This window comes from Sinocyclocheilus rhinocerous, unplaced genomic scaffold, assembly GCF_001515625.1.
Source record: "Sinocyclocheilus rhinocerous isolate Xijiao unplaced genomic scaffold, SAMN03320098_v1.1 scaffold1879, whole genome shotgun sequence".
Taxonomy (NCBI): domain Eukaryota; kingdom Metazoa; phylum Chordata; class Actinopteri; order Cypriniformes; family Cyprinidae; genus Sinocyclocheilus; species Sinocyclocheilus rhinocerous.
The window spans coordinates 254046-266175 of NW_015632718.1; the positions used below are offsets into that span (position 1 = coordinate 254046).

A 12130-nucleotide genomic window follows, 5' to 3' on the forward strand; every position below is an offset into this window, starting at 1 on the left:
ATTATGGTAAGGGGCGTTACATTTCTGACGCGTGCTTGTGGTGTTCGGCCAATCATAATGCACTGGGTCAGCTGGCCAATCAGAGCGGACTGCGCTTGTCAAAGGAGGGGGCTTTGTAGAAAACGAAGCGTTTGAGAGAGGCGGGGCATAGAGGACCTACAATAATGTACAGTATTTGAAAAATAATGTGTTTTTTGAACATTAAAGCATGTCAACATATTCTGTTACACCAAATACACAAAATAATGATCTTTAAAAAAGCATCATATGACCCCTTTAATAATGTTCTCAAAAAATAGTTTATATACATCGTTTTATTTCTGAAACATTTTAGTTGGATGTTCGTCCAACGTTTTTAAAATGTTATTATGTTATAGTCCAGAGAACATTTTAAAATAACATTGCCATAATGTTTGCATGTTCCCTTAATGTTCATATAACCACAGAAAAACCATTTTAAAATGTTTCAGGAACTGGACGTTTTTAAATGTTCAGAGAACTTTCAAAAGTAGCGTTCCCATAATGTTTACAAAATTATGAAATGGAATGTACTCTTAAAGTTGGCATTAAAAAATGTAGAACATTTAAATAAAGTGGACATTTTGAATGTTCAGGGAACGTTCAGAAGGAACATTTTCATAACTTAATGGGAACATTGGCACAACATTCTTAAAACATATTTTTGTTAGCTTTGATTATGATATTACAGTTTCCATACCGTGATACTTCAAGGGTTTTAGTGTCATTCAAATGCAAAACACCATTGTCCTTGTACGTGAAAAGTTGTTGTAGTTGGGATTTGACCCAGCAGAAATTACATTTTGAATCATGTGCCTGATGAATCGGTTCCCAGTTGGCTTGTCAGTGGCTTTGGCTGAAGCGTTCAGTGAAGAACATTCTGATCTCTCCTCAGAAAAACATACATCATCTTACAAGTCAGCTTTGGAAGATATATGCGAAAACGTTAATTAGCACTTGAGTAATTTGTGTATTTAACGGTATCAGAGAAAAATTAATGACAAGACAAACTGATGAGGTAATTTAAGGAGATTAGTTGCGAGCTTGCCAGTACAGCTCCTTACAGACTGTTTCCGTGAGGGTTCACAGAGACAAATCTCGCTGTCTGACCTGCGGGAGAGGCTGGCGTCCACATGCTTGGCACAGGCGAGGATTGGCAGAATGTGGAGTAGATGGCAGCAGGTGGTGCAGATGACCGAGTCGCCACCTTCGGTTGGATGATTTGCCATGTTTGGGAATAAGTTCTGGAGGGTTAAGACTTACAGAGTCAAAGGGCCTTCGGTCAAACTGGGAACCTCAGTGAAACTCAATGATTTCTCCATAAATACTGCATTTTATTGTGTGAAATTTAGTTTATATTTTGGACATTAATATCCCAGCTAAAAACTTTTGGTTGCCAGAATGTTCTGGTAACGTTAGTTTGTGGTTATAAAACCTAAAAATAGCCAATAGGGAATTTTGTGTGTAGGTTCCCTTTAGGTTGTCACACAAAAAAAAAACTTTCTAGAATGATTATCTTTTGGTTACAAAACAAAGAACCAACAGAGAACGTTCTCAGAACGTTCTTATTTGGTTCCCAAAAATTAACCAAATGGGAATGTTAGGGGAATGTTCTGTGTTTGCTGAGATATCAAAGTTCCATCTCCAATGCAAATAAAATATCTTAATCTGTATTTTGGTCCAGTTTTTCAGTAAAAATATATATTAAACATAGTCTACCCAAAAATGAAAATTCTGTCATTATTCACCCTCCTGTCGCTCCAAACCTGCATGACTTTCTTTCATTTGTGGAAAACTAAAGAAGACATTTTGAAGAATGTTGGTAACCAAACAGCTTTGGTCCCCATTGACCTTCATTGCATTTTTTGTTCATATAATGGAAGTCAATGGGAACCGAAACTGTTTGGTCACCAACATTCTTCAAAATACTAACTAAGAAAGTCATACAGGTTTGAACGACATAAGGGTGAATAATTCATAATTTAAAAATAATTTATTTTTGGGTGGACTATCCCTTTGACAAGCTTAAAATACAAAAAATGAATGAATAAATAAATAAATAAAAAATAGTAGTAGTAGTAGGCCTAGTAGTAGTAGTAGTAGTAGTAGTAATGAAATAAAATAAATTATTAGGTATATTTGCGTGACACCAGAGTACTTTATTTATTTAGGTCTGTGATGATTTTAAGAGTTTTCTTCCATCTTGTGACTTGGATTCTTGAATTCAAACAGAGAAATTGGAAGTGTTACTAATTTACATGCTTTTTTTTCTAACCTAGTTTGTTTAACACCTTTTCTTTGATCACATTAGGTTTTGTCTGCATCCATATTAAGTTTAAATTTAGTGATTTGGGAAAGATCTACGTTATGTAATTGGGTGGATGTGGTTTCTTGTTGGCAGCAGATGGCCGGTGCTGTCATGAACAGATGGGGGACCACACGGATCACAGAGGGACGTGTTGTGTTTTTATTTCTGAACAGTCAAAACATAATTTTTATGACACTTTACCTGAACCCCTGATGCTGGCGACTCTTTAAATAAATTCATAATAGATTAATAGATTTTTTTTTTGTCTTAACTTGAAAAAACATTATATATGATTAAAACATGTCAAAATACCAAAAAAGCTCAAGTTCTGTCTTTAAATAAAACAATTATTAAATATTAGCTGTATTAAAATCTGTTAAATTAATATGTTATTAATATATATATATATATTTATTATGCATGTGTTCGCCCTTAAATTTGTTTAGTGTGCTTTTCTTTGAAATATTTTCGTGAGGCGAGAAGATTTGGAAGTACAAAAACTGGGATATTAGTTTTAACCTCGTCCTCCCCAGCTAACAGGAAACGTTCTCAGAACGTTCTGGCAAAGTTATGAACAAACGTTCTTCGAGTAACTTCAGCGTTATCTGTAATGTTCTCAAAATATTAGCACAAAAACGTTTATACGTTGTTCATGGAACGTTTTTTACTAAAACGTTTTAGTTGGGCGTTTGTATGACGTTTTTTGAATGTTACTTGTTTCAGAACGTTCAGAGAACATTCAATAGTAACGTTCTTATAATGTTTTCAAAATGATAAAACTGGATGTTCCCTTAACATTCGTATAACCAGAAATATTTTCAGAACGTTTCAATATCATTTCGCAAACATTATAGGAACGTTACTGTTGAATGTTCTCTGAACGTTTGAAAAGTAATTATTTTCTGATTGTTTTCTGAACGCTCGACATGTCTGGCTTTTTAAATGTTTTGAAAATGTTTTTCCCTGTCATGCAGACATTAAGGGAACATTCAGTTTTGAGTGTTCGGAGAACATTCAGGAACATTCAATAGTAATGTTTCCATAATGTTTGCAAAATGATGAATGTTCCCTTAATGTTTGAACATTTAAAAAAATGGATGTTTTGAGCTTTCAGAGAACTTCCAATTGTAATGTTCTTGTATAAAGTTTGCAAAATGAAAACTGAATAGAATTGAATGTTCCTTTAACGTTCACATAACCAGGAAAAAAAGTTTTTAAAACATTTTTTAAAAACTGGACATTCTGAGAACGTTCCGAAAATAACGTTTTCATAACTTACATTTTTATGTAGGTTTTCATAAATTGCGTTTTTAAAAACTTGAAAGTTGGAACTGCCCCACTTTATAGAACAGCCTTTGAGCCACAGACCCATTGTAGGCTACTCTGCAGGTTCAGGAAACAGTCCTCCATAATATGCGTCACACACTGCGGGCTAGAGTGAGGAACGGCCGGCGGATTTGACGAAGGAGCGTCCGGCGGGCTTGCGGCAACCACATGTGACGACCCCGGGCTGGACTCCGCTTCGTCCACGGTGAAATTTCGCTTTCACAACGAAGCACACAGCGTCTTTACGACATGGCGGCGGAAACAACAAAACTACATCGAGAATAAAAGTTACGTCTTCTTTCTTTGCGTGAACATTTGGGCGGTGTTATGCAAATCTTCCCACATCGTGACGTAGACATGTGGGGGCGTGTTTAAACGAGGCGTTTTAGGGGGGCGTGGACAAGTCTTAACTTTTATAAAGAATATCTCTTTGGATTTGAGACTTTAGTCTTTGCAACTTTACAGATCTTCTTTATGCCCCAAGAGCTTGTAACACTCCAAAGAGAAAGGAAAAATTGAAATCGCATCATATGACCCCTTTAAACCACTTTTTGTTTTTATAGCAATGTGTGCAATTATTATAAAAACAGTAACTTTGTGAACAGTGTGTTTATGATGATTTTTTTTTTGATGATTCATTAGAAGGGATGACTAAAAAACTAATTTGTTTGTGAACTAGACTACACTGGTCGCCCTGTGTGTTTTTAATGTGCTTCACTAAAAAGAATCGGTTTAAATGACTCCTTTTTTTGTGAATCGTACTACACTGATTGCAGTGTGTTTGATTCACTAAAAAGAATCGGTTTAAAAGAGTCATGTTTGTAAATCATACTATGCTGGCTGCAGTGTATGTATTTGATTCACTAAAAAGAACCACTTAAAATGACTCATATTTTTATGAATAATTGTACACTGTTTATGCTGTATATTTTGATTCACAAAAAAAAAAGGTTTAAAAGTGTTATTTATTCATCAGTCAGACTACACTGGTTAAACTGTATGTTTTTGACTCAGTAAAAAGAACCAGTTTAAATGACTCGCATTATGTGAATCACTGCAGACAGCTTGTGCTGTATCTTTTGATTGATTTAAAAGAACCGGTTTAAATGACCAATTTTTGTGAATCAGACTACACTGATTACACTGTACATTTTGATTCACTAAAAAGAACCGGTTTAACAGAGTTATTTGTTCGTCAATCGGACTACACTGATTGCTCAGTATGTTTTTGATTCATAACCGGTTTAAATGACTCATTCTTTGTGAATCGCACCAGACTGATTGTGCTGTATAAACTAATTCACTAAAACAGTTTAAATTAATACTTTTTTTGTGAATTGGATTACTTGGGGTGCAGTGTATGTTTTTGATTCGCTAAAAAGAACCGTTTTAAAAGAGTATTTGTGACTCTGGTCTTAAGTCGCTGGGGTATATTTGTAGCAAAATTATTCAAAATTATCGATTTTTCTTTTATGCCAAACATCATTAGGACATTAAGTAAAGATCATGCTCCATGAAGATATTTTGTAAATTTCCTACTGTAAATATATCAAAACTTAATTTTTGATTAGTAATATGCATTGCTAAGAACTTCATTTGGACAACTTTAAAGGCAATTTTCTCAATATTTTGATTTTTTTGCACCTTCAGATTCCAGATTTTCAAATAGTTGCATCTCGTATTATAGTTGACAAGATGATTCAGTCATCAGACTCAAAATCATCTCTCTCTATTCCTCTATTTAAAATATCTGTGTATTCTGATAAAACAATGCAAGTAAATTTACACTACAAATATATTAGATATTATATTAAATATTATATGCAGTGTGTGATTTGTGACCCTGGAGCACAAAACCAGTCTTAAGTCGCTTGGGTATATTTGTAGCAATAGCCAAAAATACATTGTATGGGTCAAAATGATTGATTTTTCTTTTATGCCAAAAATCATTAGGATACTAAGTAAAGATCATGTTCCATAAATATATTTTGTAAATTTCGTACAGTAAATATATTAAAACTTAATTTTTGATTAGTAATATGCATTGCTAAGAACTTCATTTTGACAACTTTAAAGGCGATTTTCTCAGTATTTTGATTTTTTTGCACCCTCAGATTCCAGATTTTCAAATAGTTGTATCTCGGCCAAATATTGTCCGATCCTAACAAACCATACATCAATGGAAAGCTTATTTATTCAGCTTTCAGATGATGTATAAATCTCAATTTCGAAAAATTGACCCTTATGACTGGTTTTGTGCTCCAGGGTCACATTTGTTCATGAAACAAAGAGACTTGTGTTATTGCCATTATTTTGCAATACATTGTCTTTTTAATGAAAATATTCAGTCACTGTTGCTCAATGTTTTTAACCCAGTTATGTAAAATAGAGTGTGTCTAGTTTTACTTTACTGTAGTTTTTACTTTACTATTTAACTTTACTGTAAAGTTAAGTCTGTAGTCCACACATTTTTTTCCGCAACCCAGAGTCCGAGTCACCTGACTGACACCAGACGAATGTGTCCGTTTGTTGAGCTGTGTTATTGTTGAGGCCGTCCCGCTAAGAACCAGCGCTGTATGAACCGCTCACTCACTGCCATCTCCTCTGTCCATCAAACGCTCATGAGGCTTAATAATTCATGCTTTGATCTGGGATGTGAATTAAAGACGTCAGGAGTGCTGACAGATCACTTCCTCTCGGTCTCCGCAGGTCACGTCCAGGTTAACACTTACCCGCTTAGACTGATCTGGGTCCAGCCGTCCTTACAAAGTATTGTGATATCTTACTTCACAATACTCCATATGCAATATTTTTATTGAAATACCAATACTTTACAGTAAAATATTCAGTAGTTTTTATTTTTGGAAGTATATGATTCAATGACTCGCTCACTTATTTATTTTTTTCTGAGAAACTGATTCACTGAAGAAAAAAAGAAAGATTCACTGACTTACATTTATGAAGGCAGGCACTTGTTTGTTGCTGTATGAATCATTGCTTTCAAACGAATCAGTTGGAATGATTCAGTGACTCCCTCATAAAGACTCCCTTGTTTAATTTCTAAATGAATTGGTTGACTGAATGATTCAGTGACTCATGTGTAAATACAGTCACTTCTTGTTTCATTCCAAAAAGATGCAATGTTTTTATTAGAATAAATCTGAAAAAAACCCCACTAAAATCTGAAGTAACTGTTATTTAATTATTTTCTTATTATGGTCGATAACTGATTAACTGATAAAGATATTTAAATTATATACTAAGAATTAAAAAATTACATTTACATTTATTCTTTTAGAAAATGCTTTTATAAAAATAAATAATATAGATTTTTGATATTGGGGTTTTAGTATAAAATATTAAAATTCACTTTTTTTCAATATACAACTTTTTATATAAATTTTAAATTGAGTATTTAAAATTTAATATAAAACGTTAATTTGCATTTTAATCATTTTAAAATTAATGTAATATTTTTACATTAATGTAATAATAAAAGTACATAATATTTTTACACTGAAATATTTAAAATTATGTAATTTTATTAATTAATTAATAATAAAAGTACTTGCATGTTATAACTTCTTAGGGTTCTTTAAATATAAAAAGCATTACTAAATGTTAATATGATCAAATATTGTTCCACTGGTTTAAAACTTTTTGAATAGATTTTAAATTGTGTATTTTTTATGAATTTAATAAAGTTTTTATAAAGTTAATCATTTTAATATTTAATCATTATATTAAAAAAAAAAACTCATATATTCATGCAATAATTTTTTTTATATATAATGTATATTTTTAAATATTTTATATTGTTATAATATAAATATATATATATTAGGGATATGCTGGTATCAAATTTTCATGTTGCGATTAATTGCTAATGCTTTTATTACAGCAATTAATCGCAACATGAAAATTTGATACCGGCATATCCCTACTCGAGACTTTATGGCAGGTTTTTTCCCCATCCCAGTGCAACTCGTGTTTTTAAATGAAAAATGTACTGTGTGATTGGCTTTCGGCCCTTTGTATTAAACTATGCATACATACATGATGCTGTTTAAGCAACTTAATTATAATTGGTTTATAAACATTATTTTAAACATTATGTACTGAATATAATTCAAATTTTGATAATATTTAAGTAAAAAATTAGAATTTAGTTTTTCATCCATTTTGACAGCCCTAGTCCTCGATAGGCATTTTTCTTTCACCTGCAAACCCATTTCTCAATCGTGTGCAGCCGTGGTACACCCGAGCGGATGCGTGACTATGAAACTAGTGTGTCTTTTCCTCCTGTGGTGGTGTTTTGTAAAAGGTCAGCGATTTGAAGGCGTCTTCTCGTGCGTCTCCTCGACATGCCCACTCAGCAAACGCGTGGGGTGAGATTTCTCCAGAGAGATTTGACAGCTGGAGCCGAAATAAACCCACTGTAAGACCGATTTAAAGAAAGGTACATCACAATCACAATTGATAATCTCTGTAATATCTCTGTCGTGTTTCAGAGACAGTAATATGGTTAGATAGAGCCTACTTCTCTCTCTAATACCCCAGTAATCTCACATGTGACGACTCTAGAGTCTCGAGAGATATTTCAGAGTCTCAAACTCGCTTTAAAATCCCACTTGTTTCTCTGTTTAATCAAAATGCTGACAAAAAGATCTCCTTTAGTCTCGAGAGATCTCAACAGTGTCTCATACTGTCAGTTTATTTCTTGGATGACTCAAATGTCTTCTCTTCTCTGTAATATTGTGTAGACAGCAGTGAGATTAAATGGGGGTCATATTTAAACATATTATTACAATGAAACATTATATTAGCATATTTATTAGAAAATGTTTCTATACTTTTATTTTACATTTTATTTTATATTATATAAGTGCTATAGAAAATAAAATTAACTTGACTATACTGTATAATTTACATTCTATTTTCTATGTATTTTACAATTATTTTACATATATTATTTATAATCTTATTATATTTATTTCACATTTTATGTTCAGTTTTATATGTATGCTTTATTATTTAACGTTTTAACTTTATTTGGCATTTTTATTTGTTATTATTTTAATTTTGGTTTATTATAGATTTTATGTTCTGTTTTATTTTACAGTTTGTTGTAGATTTTATTCTGTTTTATATGCATTTTTTATTAGCATTTTTATTTTACTTTTTTATTTATTATTTTTGTTATATTTTATGTTCTGTATTATATGCATTTTCTACTATTTAGCATTTTTATTTTACTTTTACTTTTATTATTTTTATTTTACATTTTATTATAGAATTTGTTCTGTTTCATGTGCAGTTTTTATTTATTATTTCTATTTTACTTTTTTATTTATTTATTTTTTCACTTTATTATAGATTTTATGTTCTGTTTTAAATGCATTTATTATTTAGCATTTTAATATACTTTATTATTTTTATTTTACATTTTATTATAGATTTTATATTCGGTTTTATATGCACTTTTTATGCAGAATTTTGTTTACATTTATTATATTATTTCACATTACTATTATTATTTTATTTGTACAGATTTTATTCTACATTTCCTCATTGAATTTTACATTTCTCGTTGAATCAGAGTCCCAAAGTCTCCAGTCAGAACTCAAGTTTCTCATCAAATCCTCCGAGATAAATGATCTGAGCTTCTGTCCTCATTCATTTTACATCCATATACTCGTATGTCAACTATTGTGATGACTTGTGTTGAGAAACATCTTGATCTGAACACTAGAGTTCTCCATCATCCACGTGACGTTTTAGTTTTGTCCCGAGCTCAAGGTGACCGGGACGTTTCCCACAGACCTGGTGACAGTGATCCGTTATTGATGAATGAACACGGACGAACACGGACGGATGGCGTCATCTCTCGGCCGTTTCGAGACGCTTTCCTGGCTTTTTCTTCCCAGAGCCGTTCTATCTTAATAAACACCCAGCTGGAGGGAGAATTGAACCGAATTCGCCCTTAGCCCTCGGTTAGCGTTCGTTTTAATGCTAACACCCTTCGTTTGTCATTTGATTGTGGCCTCTAATTAGTTTTGGAGAGGGCTCCACGACAAATAATGACAAATCTGGCCGTTTGGCCCGTCTCGATTCCCGCGCCTCAGTGAATAATGAGAGCGGCTTTAGTCGTTTTCCTCACGAACCAAACCAGAGAAACCTTGTTAATGAAATGCAGTTTGTTTGCCTGTTTGGTCTGACGGCGTAAATGAGCGTCGCCGATTTATTGAGAATCATTATGAACGTGAGACGAGGAGCAGTGAACCAATGAAAAGATGAGGAAGAGCTGAGGAGAGTTTCTTCCTGCTGGTTCACTTACAGCTCTCACACACACGCACACTGACACACACACACACACACACACACACTCGCACTCTCACACACTCGCACACACACACACTCGCACTCACACACTCGCACACACACACACACTCTCACACTCTCTCACACACACACACACACACACTCACACACACACACACTCTCACACTCACTCACACACTCGCACTCTCACACACTCGCACACACGCACTCTCACACACTCGCACACACACACACACACTCACACACACACACACTCTCACACTCACTCACACACTCGCACTCTCACACACTCGCACACACACACACACACACACACACACACTACTGTAATGGAAAATCTGATGCATCATGAGAAACGTTTTAGGACAGTAAGGGTTTTTCTGAAAGAAATTAATGCTTTTATTCATCAAGGACGCATTAAATTGATCAAAAGTGACAGTAAAGACATTTATAATGTTACAAAAGATTTCCATTTCAAATAAATGCTGTTCCTTTGAACTTTCTATTCATCTGTGAATCCTGAAAAATAAAATGTATCACAGTTTCCACAAAAATATTCGGCAGCACGATAATAATGATATTAATACTGATTATTGATAATAACCATAAATGTTTCTTGAGCAGCAAATCAGCATATTACAATGATTTCTGAAGATCATGTGACACTGAAGACTGGAGTAATGATGCTGAAAATTCAGCTTTGATCACAGAAATAAATTACAGTTTAACAAAAATTCACATAGAAAACAGTTATTTTAAATTAGTATAATATTTAACTATTTTTACTGTATTTCTGATCAAATAAACGCAGCCTTGGCGAGCAGAAGAGACTTCTTTCAAAAACATTAAAAAATAATATAATAAATTCAGACATAAATTATATATGTAGATAAATACATTTATAAATAGATACATATTTATGTGTTGGTAAATATTGTTATAAAATATTGTTAGTTTTATAAAAAAAAAATTCTCTGTGTGTTCAATTAATGAAAAAAGCATAAAACATGCTTTTTTTTTTTTGTTTTACTGTATTTTACTTCTTACATAAAAAGTACTCGGCCATAATACAATATGATAGTAATAATAAACAATATCCATAAAAAACTTTACCTATTTTATAATGTATTATATTAAAACAATATAAATTTATTATATAATAAATGAAAAAAGCACAAACATGCCTTGATTATTTTTACTGTAGTTATTATTATTTTATATATTTTATTATTTTTACTTGAATTTTACTGTACTTTACTTCTTGCATTAAACATTTTACTCAGCCATAATAGAATATAAGAGAACAATAAACAATATACATGCACATTTTATAATGTAATTTTGTGATGCATTTTAGGTAAATTTGTTATATAATTCATGTAAAATGCATAAAACATGCCTAGATTATTTGTAGCTAGAGTTTTACTACATTTTCCTTCTTACATTAAACATAGTTTACTTAGCCATAATAAACGTCTGTCAAAATCTCTCCCTATATATATATCTATGTATTAAATTTAATATTAAAATATTTAATAAACAGTACAATATAGAATATCATACACAATATACCATACCGTATATAAGTATCACTAACAAAAAAAAGACCAAAAAGTTTTTGAAAATGGTATCATGTAAGTACCATGTTTTTTTTTTTTTACATTTAGCATGGTATTCAGACTCATTAGTAGTGGTCGGCCGATGCCGATATCTTGGAAAGCAGGGAGGCCGATGGCCGATATAAAGCCGATATAATTTTATTTATTTTAATTTATATTTAAGAAATTTGAAATCATTTGAAAATGGATTAAAAATAATTGTGTAAAATAAACATACTTATACTTTAGAAGACAAAACATTTTTCACAAATAAATAAATATTTAATAAAAAATATAATAAAAAAGGAAGTAAACACCGTGACCAACAGGGCATTCAGTATTCTGAGAAGTTTGTGTGCATTGGGATTTGGGAATCATATTTTTTCAAATAAAGCCAAGGTAACACTCATTTTACATACAGCACGCAATGAAAATGACATTACTATGGCAGTGGGCAAATGCATAAAGCGCAGCATAATTTGAAATCACTAACTTAGTTTAAAGTTTGTCGATCGCGCGTCTCCAGTCAAGCAGAACT

At 32.3% G+C, this 12130-nt stretch overlaps 1 long non-coding RNA gene across 1 annotated transcript in view; it reads right to left on the bottom strand.

The window, feature by feature from the left end:
* Positions 1-2515: 2515 nt before the first annotated feature.
* LOC107742805 (uncharacterized) overlaps positions 2516-12130 on the bottom strand; it is a 16238-nt gene continuing 6623 nt past the window's right edge. Inside the window, exons 2-3 of the long non-coding RNA XR_001640344.1 lie at positions 3916-3922; positions 2516-2527 (exon numbers count right to left, since the gene is read on the bottom strand). This is a non-coding gene — a long non-coding RNA (uncharacterized LOC107742805). The remainder of the gene's footprint in view (positions 2528-3915; positions 3923-12130) is intronic.